This window comes from Macaca mulatta, chromosome 7 (genome assembly GCF_049350105.2).
Source record: "Macaca mulatta isolate MMU2019108-1 chromosome 7, T2T-MMU8v2.0, whole genome shotgun sequence".
NCBI classification, from domain to species: Eukaryota; Metazoa; Chordata; class Mammalia; order Primates; family Cercopithecidae; genus Macaca; species Macaca mulatta.
This window is the reverse complement of record NC_133412.1, coordinates 59,443,810-59,463,279: the sequence shown is the minus strand read 5'-3', so window position 1 is coordinate 59,463,279 and position 19,470 is coordinate 59,443,810. Positions and strand designations below refer to the sequence as shown.

Here is a 19,470-nt window from a genome sequence, read left to right as displayed (position 1 = left end):
AAACTAGTGACTCTCCACACCAATGTCGCTATAAATATTAATATATCCAAACTTCTTTCCATTTTGATCAGTTCCTTAGGAGTTCCCATAGTTCACCAGGGTTTCATGGGGAAAGATGTGTGTGTGTATGTGTGTGTGTGTGTGTGCGTGTGTGTGTGTGTTGGTCACAGCTAACACTGGTCCATTAGGCATTTGGAAATTTGTAAGATAATCATTGCTGTGTTAAAATCCTTCCGGACTTTGCTGGTGCTAAACAGGAAAGATATAAACATGGGGATGCTGAGGTCCACCTTGTAGAGGGGCTGCCTGTGAGTGAAGCCAACACAGAAGGTACAGCACTCATAGAGGTGGGGAGAGAGACAGAGATAAAGAAGGAGGACAGAGAGAAAATCTGAGAGGGACTGAGTTCAGACATGAGCATCCAGATCCAGCCATGTCTGAAACCACATCAACCTATGCAGTTATGCACACAAATAGACTCTTCTTTTTGCTTTTTTTAAAAAACCCTCCTGGAATAGTGGCTCTTCTCACTGCCATTGCTGGCATAAAGCATGGAAAACAGTGACATCCAAGGGCCAAGAGGATTTTTGAAACTCTCCTATCCCACCCCAAGCCTAGGAGAGAAGCCAGTCATAGCCAGTCAAGGCCTCAACTCTACCCCCTCCATGCCCCAGTGCCAGGCTCTCGTATAACAGCCTCTTGCATTCTTGTCCCACCAAGAATTGCCACAGTCTGCATGGGTTCTTGGAATGCAAACCCGATTCCCTTTCTCTTCTACCTCTTCTTCCAATGTGCAATAACTGTCCCAGCAATAGCGAGGTCACTCACTGGGCATTTTCCAGGACCAAAAAAATTTGGGGACCTTTGGGGCTAGGTGTAAGGTTGTGTGCTTCACTCAGTGGTGGAATAGTTGGCTGCATGTAGCATTTAAGAGAACAGAGGAATCAAATTCCTTGGTGGAAACTGTGCTAATCCCAATGTACCATTTGCAGGAGTGTCTGATGAGTACCGACAGCTTTGAAAAAATAAGCTATTCTGAAGAGAATCACCACTTTCATAACCTAGGCTCTCATGTGGGATGGCAGGGCCCATGGGATGGGAGATGGCAGTGAACCAGGGGGCAAGGAATTAATCCTTTGGTTAAGAGTGAAGGCAGTTTTCAAAATGAGCCTTGTCATTATGGAAATTTTTTTTTTTAAGGAAGAAGAGAACAATTGCAAAAGAGCTGTAGCGGAGAAGCCAGAATTGGACTTCTGTGGGAGATTGCCTTCCCTCCAGGCCTGGCACCGAGAGAGAGGAAGGGAGAGAGAATAATTGAAAACACAGTGCTGTGGTCACATGGTTCATCTTAGTTTCAGTAATTGAGCTCAGGACATTGGAACCAGCTATTGCTCCCTAAAGGAACCAAATGTCAGCAGAGCTTGGGGGCAAGCCTGTGCCAGTCCTCCAGTCCAGCTGCCTTCAAAAGGTTGGAACTAATGAGCTTTCCCTTATTTTTCCCCAGGCTCTATGACAACTTGTCAAACTCTTGCCAGATTTTCTCTGCCTCTGGTGGACCCTCCACAAGACAGCCTTGTGGGTCTTCTCCAGAGGATTCCAGGGCGTGGGGAGAGGATGCACAATGAAGGTTTCTAACATGGCTAAGCTAATGCGATCAGTTGCTTTTAATTCCCAGCAGAAAAACTGAGAAGTTCTGCAACTCCCTAGAAAACTGCTCTCCAACTCCCTGAAGGCTTTCCCATGTCTCCCCAACTGGGCTAGTGTATTTGCTCTTTAGTTCTATCTTCCACAGAATACTAGATCTGGAAGGGGTCTCCCCATCACATCTTATAAGGGTAAGGACACTGTGCCAAAAAAAAGTGGGACAGGACTGACTCATCATCATAGTTATCAGTATATGTTTTTACCATGGCAGAGCTGTCATTTATTTAGAAAATGCAGAGCCAAAAGGATAGAGCTGAATTGAAAATAAATGGATAGTTCCTCCCCTTTAAAGAAGTTCAAAAAATTGCAGAATATGTGCTGTGAAGCAGGATCAGTTAGTCTGTACCTCCCTTCCTCCTCCTTCCTTCCTTCCTTCCTTCCTTCCTTTATGGGTTTATTTTATTTTATTTTATTTTATTTTATTTCATTCAGCAAGCACTTGTTGAGAAACTGTCAAGTGCCTGTTTTTGTGCTAGGTAAACTAACCCACCGGAGGAAAGGCCACAGTATTTCCATCTGGATAAAATACATTTAACTCACTGGAGATCTTTGGGAGGGTAAATACCTATATGGAGAAAGGAGAACTAGCTGGTAAAATGTGTTTCAAATTGCTGAATTCTCCAACAGTGTCCTATATCAAAGGCAATTTTTAAAGTTTGGTCACTCTAGCCCAGGGGATAATTTTTGTCTTTGTCAATTAAAGAATAACTCAATGATAAGGAATGAAGAAATGTATTGTTCTTTCTCTTTCTAAAAGAATATCTTAGGTGGGGTACAGTGGCTCACGCCTGTAATCCCAACACTTTGGGATGCCAAGGCGGGTGATTTGCTTGAGCTCAGGAGTTCAAGGGCAGCCTGGGCAACCTGGTGAAACCCCATCTCTACCAAAAATACAAAAAAAACAAAAAACAAAAAACAAAAAACAAAACTTAGCCAGCATGGCGGCATGTGCTTGTGGTCCCAGCTACTCAGGAGGCTGAGATGGAGAGATTGCTTGAGCCTGGGAGGTGGAGGTTGCAGTGAGACAAAATCACAGCACTGCACTCCAGCCTGGGCAACAATGAGACCCTGTCTCAAAAAAAAAAGGAGTATCTTTAATAGGATTCCATTGGATCTGCAGCTGGGAGTAGTTCTGTGTATGTCACTATACACTGTACAGAGGACTAGGAAGACAGTGTCTCTGGGCCTCAGTTTCCCAACTGGTAATTTAAGCAAGTTGTGTTGAAGTTAGTTTCATATCTGTCGTCTTTCTTCCTCTATACTGTTACCTCCTAGAGAGGAGAGATAGATATAGTCTCATTAATTTTTGGTCCCCAAAGCTTTGATGGAGGTTGACACAAAGAAGGGGCATTTGGCATGTTCAGTGAATGAATGGCAGACGAGTGTTTCAGAAGCCCTTTCCAACAGACTTTTCCAGGACCAACAACATATGAAGTGTTCTCAAGGAAACCATCTCAACTAGGACAACAGAATGATGGACTCCAGGTAACCAACCAACATCAGAGTGACAAGAAGCCACAGTGGGCTAACCTCAGAGTAGAAGACAAGTCAAGAGTCATCAGGGAAGATTTTCAATGCTGCTCCTCAGAAAAGTCCTTGAGACCCTGGAGAAGCCCCTCACAGGGACCACTGCACTTTCAGCATCCTGGAAGGAGAACCTAACCATCAGTGCACAGGCATGAGTGGGGCATCAGGATGGCCTCAACAAGATCCAGGCCCCTGGGGCACAGGATAAGTTAGAAAAGGGATTTCCCACTCAGTATATATTACCTCCAATATGGTAAAGGCCTGCTATATAGTTAATCTCAAGAAGGAGCTAGATAAATAAAGGCGTTTCCACCCAGATAAATAAGGGTATATCCACCCATCATTGTTCTTGAGAGACTGGCTAAAGCTCATTCCTCATGGAATCCCTGTGCCCAGAGCAGGACTTCACACTTAGGATGCACTCAGTCAATGTCATTGCAGAATGAAATGAGAGGTCAACTGCACAAAGCTACAGTGTTGTTAATTAATAATTGTTAATAATTGGGAGGATGGACAAGCAGGATTATAAACATACTGCTTAAAGGCTTAGGCTCTGAAATTGACCTTGCCCTGTATGCCAGATCTGTTGCTTAGTATCTGGACAACTTAAGCAAAGTATTTAACACCTTTATGGCTTGGAGATAACAATGCTAACAACCGTGAAGGCTAAAGAAAATAATTCTGAGAGATACTTAGCTTATTGCCTTGCACATAGCATGGACTAAAAAAAAAAAAAAAAAAAAAAAAAAAAAAAAAAAAAAAAAAAATGCTACTCAGAAAACAGTAAAAGAGGAGAAAAAAATTCTAAAGGTATATGAATGGGAGATTTTGTTAAATATATTATGATACATTTGTATGATGAAATACCATGCAGCCAATCACAAAAATAAAATAGATACATATATAGATTTGGAAATAAGTCTGCAATATATTGTAAAGCTGAAAAACCACAAAATAGCTGGAGTTGAGTTTTAACAAATAACTTACTTGCATCAATAAAATCAAACTATTAATAACTTTTTGGGAAGGTACAGCAAGGTGCTAGGGGATGATATTTACAAGGAGTCTTTCCTTTCTGTGTAATTTCCTACACTTGCTTTCTTTTTACAATAATCATGTCACAATTATGATAAGAAAAATAAAGACTTTCTATTTGCAGGAACAAAATAGAAATTTATGCTTAATTTTTTGTCAGCTAGTAATTGTGAAATAATTTTATCAGGTTCTAAAATGTCTGGTGGAAATTTTTATTGGAATTGCTTTGCATTTATAGATGAATTAGGCGAGAAAGTCTTCCCATCCAGGGACTTTTTTTTTTAACTGTTGTTTTGTTTTTATATTCCTTCAATTTTTCTTTTCAGACTTCAATAACATTTTATACTCTTCATTTGGGCTGTAAATATGATTAATTACATTTTTCCTGAACATTTTTTCTATTTTGAATTGAATTATTTGTAAAATATATTTTCTAATTGGTTAGTCTTTACATATACATAAGTGACTTTTGTATATTTACTTCATAACTTGCAAACTTGCAGATCTCATATTAATTCTAATAACCATTCAGTAGTTTATTTTGAATTTTCAATCATGTAACCTCTGAACATTAACAAACTTGCTTCATTTACAAATATTTGGGTCACTTATTTCATTTTGTTTTCTAATTTTACTGACTAAAGTTTCTAGAACCTTAATAAATCATGATGACAATACAGGATTTTCGTTTCTCTTTCCAGACATTAATGGAAATTCCTGTAGTGTTTTCTAGTATGTAGAATATTGACCAATATATTGAGACATAATTTTTTTATCATATTAAGGAAATACACATTACCAATGATAATTTTGGCAGCATTTTCATCAAGAATGGGTGGTTGTTTATTAAATACTTGTTTAGCTCTTTGTTACTATCAGGTGTCTTTCCTCTTTTGATTTGTCAAAATGAAGAAATATACTAGTGCCTTTCTTACAATTGAGCTACCTATATTTTGTTATTGTTTTAAGTCCCATTAGATGACAGTATGCATCTCTTTTAATAGATAAGTGGATTGAGTTTGCTAACATTTTATTTAGGACTTTTATATCTATATTCACAAATAGGAATGGTCTGCCATCTCATTTGGGTTGTCTTAGGTTTTATAAAAAGAGCAATGAGAAGCTGGACATTTCTTTTACTTTCTGAAATAGTTTAATAGTTTAAAGTACATCTAGTCCTAAAAGCTTGAAATATTTTTTCATAACATTTTTTGGTCCTGGCATCCCCTTTAGGTAGTTCTTTGAAACTTTTTCCATTACTTCCTTGGTTGGTCTATTTTAATTTCTAAAAAATTTCCTCTGTTAATTTTGATCACTTACATTGTCATAAAAGTACTCTTTCATCCAGATTTTCAGGTTTGTTAGTATAGAGCTGTCTATCACAGACTCACAATTTTAAATATTTTCTAAAATCTGTGCATATGCTCTCCTAACTAGTGTTCTGCATTTCTGTTGGCCTCCCCTTCTGTTTGCCTTGCTTTATCTTCACTGAGGGCTATCTGTTCTATTAGTCCTTTCCAAGGACTCATTCTTAGAAGCAGAGAAAACATCTACTTTTTGGGGTTTGATTTCCAACGTATTTATTTCTGCTTTAGCTACTTTTTTCCTTCTTGCTTTTATTTGTTTTGTTATTTTTTTCTATCTTCAAGAATTGAATATTTAGTTTCCTCAAACTTATTCTCTTTTAGAAATGATAGCATATCATGTAGTGGTTACATGTTGTAGCTTTACAGCCTAAGCAGACCTAGGTGTCAATCCCACTCCAACAATTTACTATACCTGACCTTGAAGAAATCTATTTAGCATGCAGTGGAGAGGAGGGAGGCTGGAAGAGGCTCGGCTGCAAGGCTGTAAGGAGGGCTGCTTGGGGTGCCAGGCACAGTAGACCAATTCAGCAGCCAGGGATGGGAGCAGCTTTGGGTTCTTCCCATAGGAAGTCCTCAGTAGGCAGCCTCATCATTGCTGTCTTCCTTCTCCTGCTGCTACTGCTGCTGCTGCTAAGACAGACAGATGTTGCCCAGCTGGATGGAGGGTGCGCACTCTTCAAAAACAGCAGGAGGGGGAAACAAGATGGCCGACTACATGCAGCCAGGAAGTGCTGCTCCCACTGAGAGAGACCAAACTATCAAGTAAGCCATCACAATTTGGGCAGCTCTTCAAAGAGGAAAAGCCAAGGGTGGGTAGAGGTGATGCTGAAGCTGAGGCTGAAGAGGGAGGAAGCTGGGAACCCTGCAGGGGTACCCAAACGCTGTTAGGGCTAGTTCCTGGCCCAAACAGTTCCTGGGAAAGGTGTGAGTGAGGGAACTGAAGGATGCCTCACTCTTGCCACTAGCCTCTGGGATTCTAGCTACAGGGGACCCTGAATCACACAAGGATGTGGGAGCTGGAGGGGGATCTCCCCAGTGAACAGGCAAAGACAGGCCTTCAGACAGCCTGGAGCTGAGGAGTTTGTGTGCACTGGACAGGTCCAGCGGAGAGCAGTCATAGGTGGTCATCCCCCAGGACTCTCTATTCCCCTCTGGAAGGCACTGGCCCCAGCTGACCTTCCAGCCAGGAGAGAGCAGGGCTGGCTTCCCTGGGAATGATGCACACCTGTTCTGCAAGACTTCCTACATGCCAGCCATTCCCAGGGCTCATGCCTAGCCACCCTGCAGGAGCAGGTGCACAGCACAGCCTCCTCAGCCCAGCCTGAGTGCATTCCTCCACCTGAGTACTTTCTTGGTGATCTGGAGCACATAGGATCCCCAGTGCAGCCAGAATCCAACAATGGATTCTGACAGAGCCATGGGATGTCCTGGTGCCCCAGGGCTACAGTACAGCAGATCAGGAATACAAAGCCAAGATCTGTGGTTGGCACTTGAGTGAGGGAGGATCCCCCACCCTCAGAGTGTGGCAAGGGATGAGGTTCAATCCAGAAACGGTAAAGAACATCTTCCTGTTACAACCTTTCCCAGAGGGGGCCCTGCATCCCAGAACACCTAACGAAAGAAACATGGGCACATAACTGGTGATCAAAAGGGTCTCCCCCAAGGCTCATGAGCAGACCTGGTGAAGGGGCCATTTGTCTCCACCCCCGACTGCAGAGCACACCTGTCAACATGAGGAAATACAAAAGAGTAGTGTGACTGGTTATTAGCCTAGCTATTGGCCATCACTCTTCCACATCATCTACTGGATCACAGCCTGAGCTGCAACACCAAAAATTATCTTACTAATATATGCATCTGTGAAACCAAACACAAGAACTCACCCACACATAAAGATCCTGTACAGAGCTCCGACCCTCTGAAAACATCTGGAAACAAAGCCAACTGAGTATAATCAACTTACACCACAGTTAAAGGAACACTAACCCCTGCAGATGAAAAAGAACTAGTTACAACTCTGGCAAATTAAAAAGCCAGTGTCCCCTTACCTCCAAATGAGTCCACTAGTTCCCCAGCAATGGTTTTTTGCTCAGTCTGAAATGACTGAAATGACAGACATAGAATTCAGAATCTGGATAGCAAGGAAGCTCATTGAGATTCATGAGAAAGTTGAAGCTGCATCAATCCAGGAAATCCAGTAAAATGATACAAGAGCTGAAAGACAAAATAGCCATTTTAAGAAAGAACCAAACAGAACTTCTGGAGCTGAAAGACTCATTACAAAAATTTCATACTACAATCAGAAATATCAACAGCAGAATAGATCAAGCTGAGGAAAGACTCTCAGAGCTCTAAGACTGGTTCCTTGAATCAGCTCAATCAGATAAAGGAAAAGAAAAAAGAATTAAGAAAAATGAACAAAATCTCTAAAACATATGAGAGTATGTAAAGAGATCAAATCTACAATTCATTGGTATTTCTGAGAGAAAAGGAGAGAGAATAAGCACCTTGGAAAATATATTTGAGGATATAGTCCACAAAAATTTCTCCAATTTTGCTACAGAGGTTGATATGCAAATATGACAAATATAGAGAATCCTGGCTAGATACTACACAAGACAACCATCACCAAGACACATAGTCATCAGATTCATCAAGGTCAATGCAAACAAAAAAATATATGTATCTTAAAGGCAAATAGAGAGTAGGGTAAATCATAAACTGAAAGAACCCTATTAGGCAGCAGCAGACCTCTCAGCAGAAACCTTACAAGTCAGAAGAGATTGGGGGCCTATTTTCAGCATTCTCAAAGCAAAGAAATTCCAACCAAGAATTTCATATCCTGCCAAACTAAGCTTCATAAGTGAAGGAAAAATAAAATCATTCTCAGACTAGCAAATGCTTAATGAATTTGTTTAAACTAGACCAGCCTTACAAGAAGTCCTTACGGGAGTGCTAAACATGGAATTAAAAGGATGACACCTGCTACCACAGAAAACACACTTAAGCACATAGCTAACTAAGCTTTATAAGTGAAGCAAACTAGGCTTCATAAGTGAAAGAGAGCTAAAATTCTTCTCAGGCAAGCAAATGCTGATGGAATTTGTTTTAACTAGACCAGTCTTACAAGAGATTCTTAAGGGAATACTAAACATGGAATCAAAAGAACAACACCTACTGCCACAAAACAAAAAGAAAAAGAAAAAAAAAAAAAACCAAAAAAACAAAATGCACACTTAAGCACATAGCCCACAGGCACTATAAAGCAACTACACAATCAAATCTATATAACAATCAGCTAACAACATGAGGATGGGATCAAAATCACGCATATCAATACTAACCTTGTAAATGTAAATGGGCTAAATCTTGCCACTTAAAAGGCACAGAGGGGCATGCTGGATAAAAAGACAAGACCCAACCATCTATTACTTCGAAAGACCTATCTCATGTAGCTCCCGTAGACTCAAGATGAGGAAAGATATATTATGCAAATGGAAAACAAAAAAGAACAGGAGTCACTATCTTTAAAACAGACTTTAACCCAATAAAAATTAAGGGGATAATGAAGGGCATTATATAATAATAAAGGATACAATCCAAGAAGAAAATTTAACTATCCTAAATATATACTGCACCCAACATTGGAGCACCCAGATTCATACAACAAGTCCTTCTTGGCCTACAAAAAGACTTAGACAACCATACAATAAAAGTGAGAGACAACAGCACCCCACTGACAATGTTAGACAGATCATCAAGGCAGAAAACCAGTAAAGACACTCTGGACTTAAACTCAGCACTTGACCAGTTAGACCTACTAGACATCTATAGAACTCCATATAACAACCATAGAATATATATTCTTCTCCTCCACACGTGAAACTTATTCTAACATAGATCACATGTTAATTCCTAAAGCAAGTCTCAATAACTTCAAATAAGTTATTGAACTCATACCAAGCACATTATCAAAGTACAGTGTAATAAAAATATAAATCAATATCAAGAAGATTTCTCAAAACTACATAAATATGTGGAAATTAAACAACTTGCTTCTGAATAACTCCTGGATGAGCACAGAAATTAAGGCAGAAATTTTAAAAACTCTTTTAAATTAATGAAAATAGGGATACAACTTACCAAAATCTCTGGGATGCAGCTAAAGTAGCGTTAGGAGGAAAGTTTAGAGCCCTAAACACCTTCATCGAGAAATCAGAAAGATCTTAAATTAACAATCTGACTTTGTACCTAAAGGAATTAGAACAAAAAAAGGAACAAACTAACCCAAACACTAACAGAAGGAAAGATATAACTAAAATTAGAGAAGAACTGAATGAAATTGAGGTGCAAAAATCCATACAAAAGATCAGTGAAACCAAGAATTGTTTTTTCAAGAAAATAAATAAGATTGATAGACAGCTAGCTATATTTAAAAAGAGAAGGGCTGGGCATGGTGGCTCATGCCTGTAATCCTAGCACTTTTCGAGGCTGAAGCAGGCAGATCACTTGAGGTCAGGAGTTTAAGACCTGCCTGGCCAATATAGTGAAAACCCTGTCTCTACTAAAAATACAAAAATTAGCTAGGTGTGGTGGAGGGAGCCTGTAATCCCAGTTACTTGGGAGGCTGAAGTGGGAGAATCACCTGAGCCCAGGGAGTCAAGGCTGCAGTGAGCCAGGATTGCACCACTGCACTCCAGCCTGGGCAAGAGAGTGAGACCCTGTCTCAAAAAATAAATAAATAAAAATAATTTTAAAAAAATTTTTTTAATTAAAAAAATCTTGACTTACAGTAAGAATTTACATTTTACATCACAGTACATAGATCACATAAACACATAGATCACATATACAGATGTATATGTATATATAAATAAATAAAGATGGCATTATAACTGATCTCAAAGACAAACAAACATTCCTCAGAGAATACTATGAACAAATCTATGCACACATATTAGAAAATCTGGAGGAAATAGAAAAATTCCTGGAAACACACAATCTCCAAAGATTGAATCAGGAAGAGATTGAAACTCTGAATAGACCAATATCAAGCACTGAAATTGAATCAGTAATAAGAAACCTATCAACCAAAAAAAAAAAAAAGCCCTAGACAAGATGGATTCACAGCCAAATTCTACCAGATGTACAAAGAACTGGTATCAATCCTACCAAAACTATTCCAAAAAATTGAGGAGGAGGCACTCCTCCCTAACTTATCCTATGAAGCCAGCATCAGTCTAATACCCAAATCGGGCAGAGACACAATGAAGTAAGAAAACTCCACTCCAATATCCCTAATGAACATAGATGCAAAAATCGTCAACAAACTGAATCCAGCATATCAAAATGTTAATCCACCATGATCAAGTAGGCTTGATTCCTAGGATGCAAGATTGGTTCAATATACTTAAATCAATCAATGTGATTTATCATATAAATAGAATTAAAAGCAAAAACCATAAGATCATCTCAATGGACACAGAAAAAAAAACTTCTGATAAAATTCAACATTGCTTAATAATAATAATAAACACCTAAACATGGCCAAGTGCAGTGGCTCATGCCTGTAATTCTAGCACTTTGGGAAGCCAAGAGGGGCAGATTGCTTAAGCACAGGAGTTAAAGGCCAGCCAACATAGTGAGACTTTGTTTTTACTAAAAATACAAAAACTAGGCCGAGCAAAGTGGCTCATGCTTGTAATCTCAGTGTTTTGGGAGGCTGAGGTGGGTGGATCACCTGAGGTCAGGAGTTTGACACCAGCCTGGCCAACATGGCAAAACCCCGTCTCTACTAAAAACTGCAAAATTAGCTGGGTGTGGTGGTGCATGTCTGTAATCCCAGCTATTTGGGAGGCTGAGGCAGGAGAATAGTCTGAAGCCAGGAAGTAGAGGTTGCAAGCAGCAGAGATTGAGCCACTGCACTCCAGCCTGGGTGACAAGAGTGAAACTCTGTCTAAAAAAAAAAAGAATTCAAAATACAGAAACTAACCAGGCATGGCACATGCCTGTAGTCCCAGCTACTAAGGAGGCTGAGGTGGGAAGACCACTCAGGCCCAGAATGTCAAGGTTGCAGTGAGCAATGATCGCATCTGCACTCCAGCCTGGATGATAGAGTGAGACCCTGTCTATGAAAACAAACAAACAAACAAACAAACAAAAAATCTCTCAACACACTAGGCATCTAAGGAAGATAAACTCAAAATAATAAGAGCCATCTATGACAAACCCATAGCCAATATCTTACTGAATGGGAAAAAGCTGGAACCATTCCCCTTGAGGATTGGAATAAGACAAGGATGCCCACTCTCACCACTCCTATTCAACATAGTACTGGAAGTCCTGGCCAGAGCAATCAGGCAAAAGAAAAATAGGAAAAGAAGAAGTCAAACTATCTCTCTTCGTTGTCAATATGAATCTATACTTAGAAAACCCTAGACTCCAACAAAAGGCTGCTAGAACTGATAAACGATTTTAGCAAGATTTCAGGATACAAAATCAATGTACAAAAATCAGTAGCATTTCTATACGCCCATAATGTCCAGGCTGAGTGTCAAATCAAGAACACAATCCCACTTACAATAGCCACAAAGAAAATGAATAACGAAGGAGGTGAAAGATCTTTACAAGGAGAACTACAAAATACAGCTGAAAGAAATCAGAAATGAAACAAATAAGTGGAAAAATATTCCATGCTCATGGATTGGAAGAATCAATATTGTTTAAATGACCATACTGCTCAAAGCAATTTAAAGATTCAATGCTATTCCTATCAAACTATCAGTGTCCTTCTTCACAGAATTAGAAAAACTATTCTAAAATTCATACTAAATCAAAAAAGAACCCAAATAGCCAAGGCAATTCTGAGCAAAAAGAACAAACCCAGAGGCATCACATGACCCAACTTCACACTATACTATAAGGCTACAGTAACCAAAACAGCATGGCACTGGTATAGAAAATGACACATAGACCAAAGAAATGAAATACAAAACTCGGAAATAAAACTGTACCCCTACAACCATCGGATCTTCAACAATGCCAACAAAAACTGGTAATGCGGAAAGGACTCCCTATTTAATAAATGTTTCTGGATAAACTGGCTAGCCATATGCTGAAGAATGAAACCAGAACCTTACCTTTCACCATATACAAAAACTAACTCAAGATGGATTAAAGGCTTAAATATAAGATCTCAAACTATAAAAATCCTAGAGGAAAACTTAAGAAGTATCCTTATCAACATCTGCTTTGGCAAATAATTTTTGGCTAAGTCCCCAAAACCAATTGCAACAAAAACAAAACTCGACAATTCCAGATGTTGTTTTGAAATCAGTGTAACTGTGGTATTGCTAGAGGCTGCAGAGTTCATCTGGGCCAATTGAGTCATGCCTGGGTGCAGGGCCACTCTGGCGAGGGTAGGCAGGAAGGGAGGCAATCAGGGCATGGACTAAAGTGTCCCTGTGAGAAGGGAAAAGTGAGTGGGCTATTGAGTACTCTGAGCTTCTCCAGAAAGGATATGAGGACCTGCTGACCTGGCACCTTTGATCGCAGGACTTGCTTAGACAAATGAAACCCTCCCTTGCTTAGAATTCACTCTTGGATCTTTAAGGATCACTTGTGTTCCTTAAAAAAAAAGAACAAGAGATCTCAGGTTCTGAATTGGACAATGATCCTCTCTGTTGTCCCAGTTCATCCCTGCCTCAAACTTGACTCCACTGTGCTCATCACCTCTTCCGCCACTCCCGGCAAATTCTTCCAAGCCCCTGTGAGCTCCTACAAGCTGCTGCGAGCCCATATCCCTCTGCCCATTCCCACCTCTTACCACCATCCAGACTGGTTTCCTGGAATATCCTGCTTTCAACAGCCACCTCCCCCAGGACGCCCCTCCCCACACTGTCTGCCCTCTCCAGTGTACCCGTGATTTCCCTGACATGTCTGTGCCTGCACTTTGGCCACATCAGAAATAAGAATGATCTGGTTTGTCCCTGTCTCCATCATTATCCTCTAAGCACCATCAACTATAACTCTTGCACACTGTCTAGCATATTGAAGGGACTCCATAAATGTGATTGAATTCATTGAGTGCTTAATTCCTCAGAATTAGTGGCCCCATGCTAAAATAGAGATAATAATCATCATAATATCTATCAAGCAATTACTGTGTGCACTGTTCTGTTTTAGGTGAATTTTCTCATGTAAGTGCCTATAATATTATCCTTATAAAATCTATATGAGATATATACTATTTTTAACATTCTCCATTTAACGGGTGAGAAAATTGAGGCACAGAGAAGTAAAGTGAATTGTCTAGGATTACACAGCTAGTAACTGAGAAAGTCAGACCACAACCTAGGCAGTCAGATTAATGAGCCCACACCACTAACCCCTGTGCCATATTGCCCTTCAGAAATAGCAATACTCCTATTATTATATTAATATATGTATATTGGATAATATGCATCATTAACGTATTATACTACCTTCCTCCCAAGGTTTGGGGGAAAAGGAGACAACGAGATAAGAGTTGTGAAAACATTTTAAAACCAAAATACAGACCGGGTGCAGTGGGTGGCTCACACCAGTAATCCAAGCACTTTGGGAGGCCAAGGCGGGCAGATCACTTAAGGTCAGGAGTTTGAAACCAGCTCAGCCAACATGGTGAAACCCCATCTCTACTAAAAAATATTTTAAAAATTAGCTGGGCATGGTGGTGAGAACCTGTAATCCCAGCTACTCTGGAGGCTGAGGCAGGAGAATCGCTTGAACCTGGGAGGCAGAGGTTACAGTGAGCTGAGATCATGCCACCTAATTAAGCTAATGAGCTTCTGCACAGCAAAAGAAAATATCAACAGAGTAAAAAGACAACCTACAGAATGACAGAAAATATTCACAACCTGTGCATCTGACAAAGTTCTACTATCCAGAAACTATAAGGAACTTAAACAAATCAACAAGCAAAAACCAAATAACCCTATTAAAAATGGGCAAAAGACATGAACAGACACTTTTTGAAAGAAGACATACTAGCAGCCAAGAAATATATGAAAAACTGCTCATCATCAGTAATCATTAGAGAAATTCAAATAAAAATCATGAGATATCATCTCACACCAGTCAGAATGACAATTATTAAAAAGTCAAGACAATAGATGCTGGTGAGGTTGCAGAGAAAAGGGAATGCTTATACACTGTTGATGGGAATGTAAACTAGTTCAGCCACTATGGAAAGCAGCTTGGAGATTTATCAAAGAACATAAGGCAGAGCTATCATTCGACCCATCAATCCCGTTACTGTATATATACCCAAAGAAAACCAGATCATTATGCCAAAAAAAAAAAAAAAAAAAAGAAACACATGCACTCGTATGTTCATTGCGGCACTATTCACAATAGCAAAGACATGGAATCAACCTAGATACCTGATAACGGTGGAGTAAAGAAAATGTGGTACATATCACCATGAAATACTATGCAGCCATAAAATAGAATGAAATCATGTCCTTTGCAGCAACATGGATGGAGCTAGAGACCACACATAATCCTAAGCAAATTAACATAGAAACAGAAAACCAAATACCTCATGTTCTCAGTTGTAAGTAGGAGCTAAAGATTGGTCACATATTAACATAAACATGGAAACAACAGACACTGTGGGTGGGTGGGTGGGAGGTGGGGTGTGGGTTAAAAAAAATACATATGGGGTATTATGCTCACTACCTAGTTGTAATATACCCATGTAACAAACCTGCATATGTACCCACTATATCTAAAATAAAGTTGAAATTTTAAAAAATCTACTTAGTCTTTTTGTGACCCACTTTTTAAATATCTGTAAGATGGGGATGATTAGCCATCTCACAGCAACATTGTGATTATAAATTGAAATATTGGATGTAAATTTCTGGGTGTTTTTTTTTTTTTTTTTTTTTTTGAGACAGAGTCTGGCTGGAATGCACTGGCACAATCTCGGCTCACTGCAAGCTCTGCCTCCCGGGTTCACGCCATTCTCCTTCCTCAACCTCCCCAGTAGCTGGGACCATAGGCGCCCGCCACCATGCCCGGCTAATTTTTTGTATTTTTTTTAGTAGAAATGGGGTTTCACCGTGTTAGCCAGGATGGTGTCAATCTCCTGACCTCGTGATCCGCCCGCCTCGGCCTCCCAAAGTGTTGAGATTACAGGCATGAGCCACCACGCCCGGCCTGGATGTAAATTTCTTAGCATGGTTTGTTGGGTGGTTTTTATTGTCACCATGTCATCATCATCATCATTATTTAAAGCCAGAAATTCTCTTCTGAACATCCTTTTGGCCACAACCCAGGAATTTTGAAATACAATATTCTAATTGTTATTTTAAGAATGGTCTGTAATTGCAGTTTTGATTCCCAATTTAAACTCAGTTCTTCAGGAGATTTTTGTTGTTATTGTTAATTTCATGTGGTTAAATTTCCCAGATTTAGTCTTGCTGTTCTTATCATTCTGTATTAGAAAATTCCAGTTTAATTGCATCGTGCCACAGGATGTGTCTTAGATATTTTTATTTGTTGGAATTCATTGAGGTTTATTTGTTAGCCAGTATATGATGTGATTAAATGTTTTATGTGTTCTGTGCACATTTGAAAAGAATGATTATTCTCTGCTTTGAGTTTCAAATATTTATATTTTCAACTGTGATATTAAAATGCAGTCATTATGGTCAACAAAGAACTGCATATATGATAGTGGTCCCATAAGATTAAAATACCGTTATTTTTACTGTACCTTTTGTTTACAAATATTCAGATACACAAATACTTAGTACTGTGTTACAATTGCCTGCCATAACATGCTATACAGGTTTGTAGACTAGAAGCAGTAGGCTATACCATATAGCCTTGGGGTGTAGTAGACTATTCCATCCAGGTCTGTTTAAGTACACTATGTAACATTTGTACAACGATGAAATTTCTCAGAACTTATCTCCATTGCCATGCAACACATGACTGCATACATATGTAAGCACATATTCAATCTTGTAAGTCATAGAATTCAAGCTCTTTAGGTACATTTTGTCTAATTAATCTGAAAAAGTCTTACAGTGGTGTACATTGAATTCTAACACTGTATTTGGAGTATATCTCTAATTTTTTTGTTTTACATATTTCAATGCCTTTATGCTTACCCAAAGTTTTCTGATTTTAATGCCTTCATCGAGTGTTCTTTTTATCATTTTGTAAAAAGTAATTCTTGATCTATTTAATAGTTGCCTCAATTTTTATTTTGTCTGAAAAAATTCACACTGACACCTCACTTTCTTTTAATGTGCATTTGCACAGTATTTTCCCATCCCTTTTTTTGTAACTTTATGTGATTAAGTTTTAAATGTGTCTCTTGAAAGTGGGATATGGTTGGACTGGGGAGAGAGAGTTTGTTTCTTTAGGCTTTTCTTCTTTCCCTTTTGTAAACTGAATCTGAGAGTCTCTTTTATTTTAATGTGTAATCTTACTACAGAACTTAATTAATTCATCTTTCTTCTCACATGTTTTGTTTTTCTTATTACGGCTCCTTAATTATTCCTTTTCTTGTTTTCCAGTCAATTTATTCACACTTTCTTTTCCTTCTTAATGAATCATTGGTTTCATTCATTTTATTTGATATTACTGGTGGCTATGTAAAGAATTTTTCAAAGCAATGTTTGAGCCTGTATTTTTCCTCTTCATCGATTGCAAGAATGGCACTATCTAATGCCTCTTCCCTATGCAAGAGGTGAGGTGCTAGGTGCTCTCAGAGCGATTGACTATTTAGGGGACATCATATATCATTATATATCATCTCTCAGTTGTTGTTGTTGTTGTTTTTTGTTTGTTTGTTTTTTGTTTTTTTTTGTGACGGAGTCTTGCTCTGTGGCCTAGGCTGGAGTGCAATGGCATGATCTCGGCTCACTGCAACCTCCACCTCCTAGATTCAAGCCATTCTCCTGCCTTAGCCTCCCGAGTATCTGGGATTACAGGCATGTGCCACCATGCCCGGCTAATTTTTGTATTTTTAGTACAGACAGGGTTTCACCAGGTTGGCTAGGCTGGTCTCTAACTCCTGACCTCAAATGATCCACCCATCTTGGCCTCCCAAAGTGCTGGGATTACAAGTGTGAGCCACCACACCCAGCCTAAGATTATTTTTATCATTTGCTTTATTTCAAAATCTTATTAACAACCATCACTGAGACTTAACTTAAAGTTTGTCTTGTTTTATGACCTGACTGTCAATTTTTTTATCATCATGGTCTGCTCCCCCAACCCCTCCAGGCTCTTGCTCTGCCCTATCTTGAACTGCATTCTAGTACAGCACTAAACCTTTTCAGTCCCCTGAATGTCCCATGCACTCTCTAGCTTCCAGGACTTGGTGCAGGCAGCTTCCAATGCCTTCCAAACTTTCTATAGTCCTTGATGATGCTAAATTTTCATCACTCTTCAAACCCTGTTTTTGGATAATACTTCTTTAAAATGAAACCACATACCAATACAGACCCCCAGTGCTGTCTGTGCTCTGAGAACAGGTTCTTCGGCTACCAAAGCACTCATCTGATGCTACTGCAGTAGCTTCCGTCACCATTGGTCATGTCTACTGAACTCTAAGCTCCCTGAGGGCAGACTATGTCTGTCATATTTCAAGTTGATCCATGAGGCCTAGCATGGTGAATGGCCTTTACCAATTGCTCAGTAAATCTTTGTTGAATGACTAAGGATGATTACATTTAATGTTTGAAGGTGTTCTCTGGCCAAATAAAATATATAAAATAAGAAAAGACATTTTACATATCGTACAAAACCTTTGCTTGGGCTAACTCTTTGGGGGAACTAATAGTTCACTTAGTAACACCATCTCTGATTCAAATCTGATGAATTGCCCATGCTTATTTGCCTTATGTTGTAACTGATCATCAAGATATATGGAATACTGTTGAGGCATGGAGAAGAATGAGGTTAAAGATTTTATTTTATAGTAAAGATTAAAATACAAAGTGGCAATATAATAAATTGGTAATAAATTTGTATACACCACTTAACTACAACCTAAAAAGAAAAACAGGGAAAAACAAAAACAAAAACCACGAACTTAAAACAAAGAAACCCAAAATATGATCTGCCTACTGGGAGAAATAGAATAGAAGCCGGAAAGCAGCTCAAAAAGTTGTTCATGGATGCACAACTAAGATCTCCTTCCTGGGAAACTAAGGGCAGGGGCATTAAATTGACATCTAGTGATCTCTAAATAGAACTGGGAGGAGATTCAAAGAAATGCAAAATAACAGCTATAGAGCATTATAGAGTCTTTGGCCTGAAAGAACTTTTCAGATTTTGATGGTCCAACTGCTGTATGTTGGGGGGGAGGGGTGTGGGTATGTGTGCATACATGTGTGTGGGTGTATGTGTGATTGTTTTGGTTTGGGTTTTGGTAAGAAGTTATATATCATTTAAGATTATTTGTAGATATATTTCTCTTTTTCACCACACATACACACACACACACAGAGACACACACACACACTTTTATTTTCTGCTTCTGACAACTAGCTCAATGCAGGGGACGCATTGTCCAGCCATTGCTTCAGTAAATGTGACAGGTATCCTGTGTTCTCAGCAACTGCTGCAGGATTCTCTGGTATCTGCAGTTTGGCTACAACTACCCTTAGAGAATGAGAAGGAAGGAAGAGAGAGAAGGCACATAAGACTGGGCCACCTGACCACCTTCTCCAACCCTCACCATTGCTCAAGGCTCTCTTAATACCTTTATGAGGAGGTAAGTACAGAAAAAAAGAGAGATCAGCTTATGGCTGACTCAGGCCTGAAATCCTTG

The 19,470-nt window shown here is 39.3% G+C and overlaps 1 protein-coding gene across 16 annotated transcripts in view; it reads right to left on the bottom strand.

Annotated features, from left to right (window-relative positions):
- The window catches only part of IL16 (interleukin 16), a 131,058-nt gene that overhangs the window by 91,800 nt on the left and 19,788 nt on the right, over nucleotides 1-19,470 (bottom strand). For 4 of the 16 annotated variants that reach the window (XM_077937630.1, XM_077937633.1, XM_077937637.1 and 1 more), the window contains exon 2: nucleotides 7,682-7,847. The gene's annotated coding sequence lies outside the window, so the exon portion shown is untranslated. 16 annotated transcript variants of the gene reach the window in all.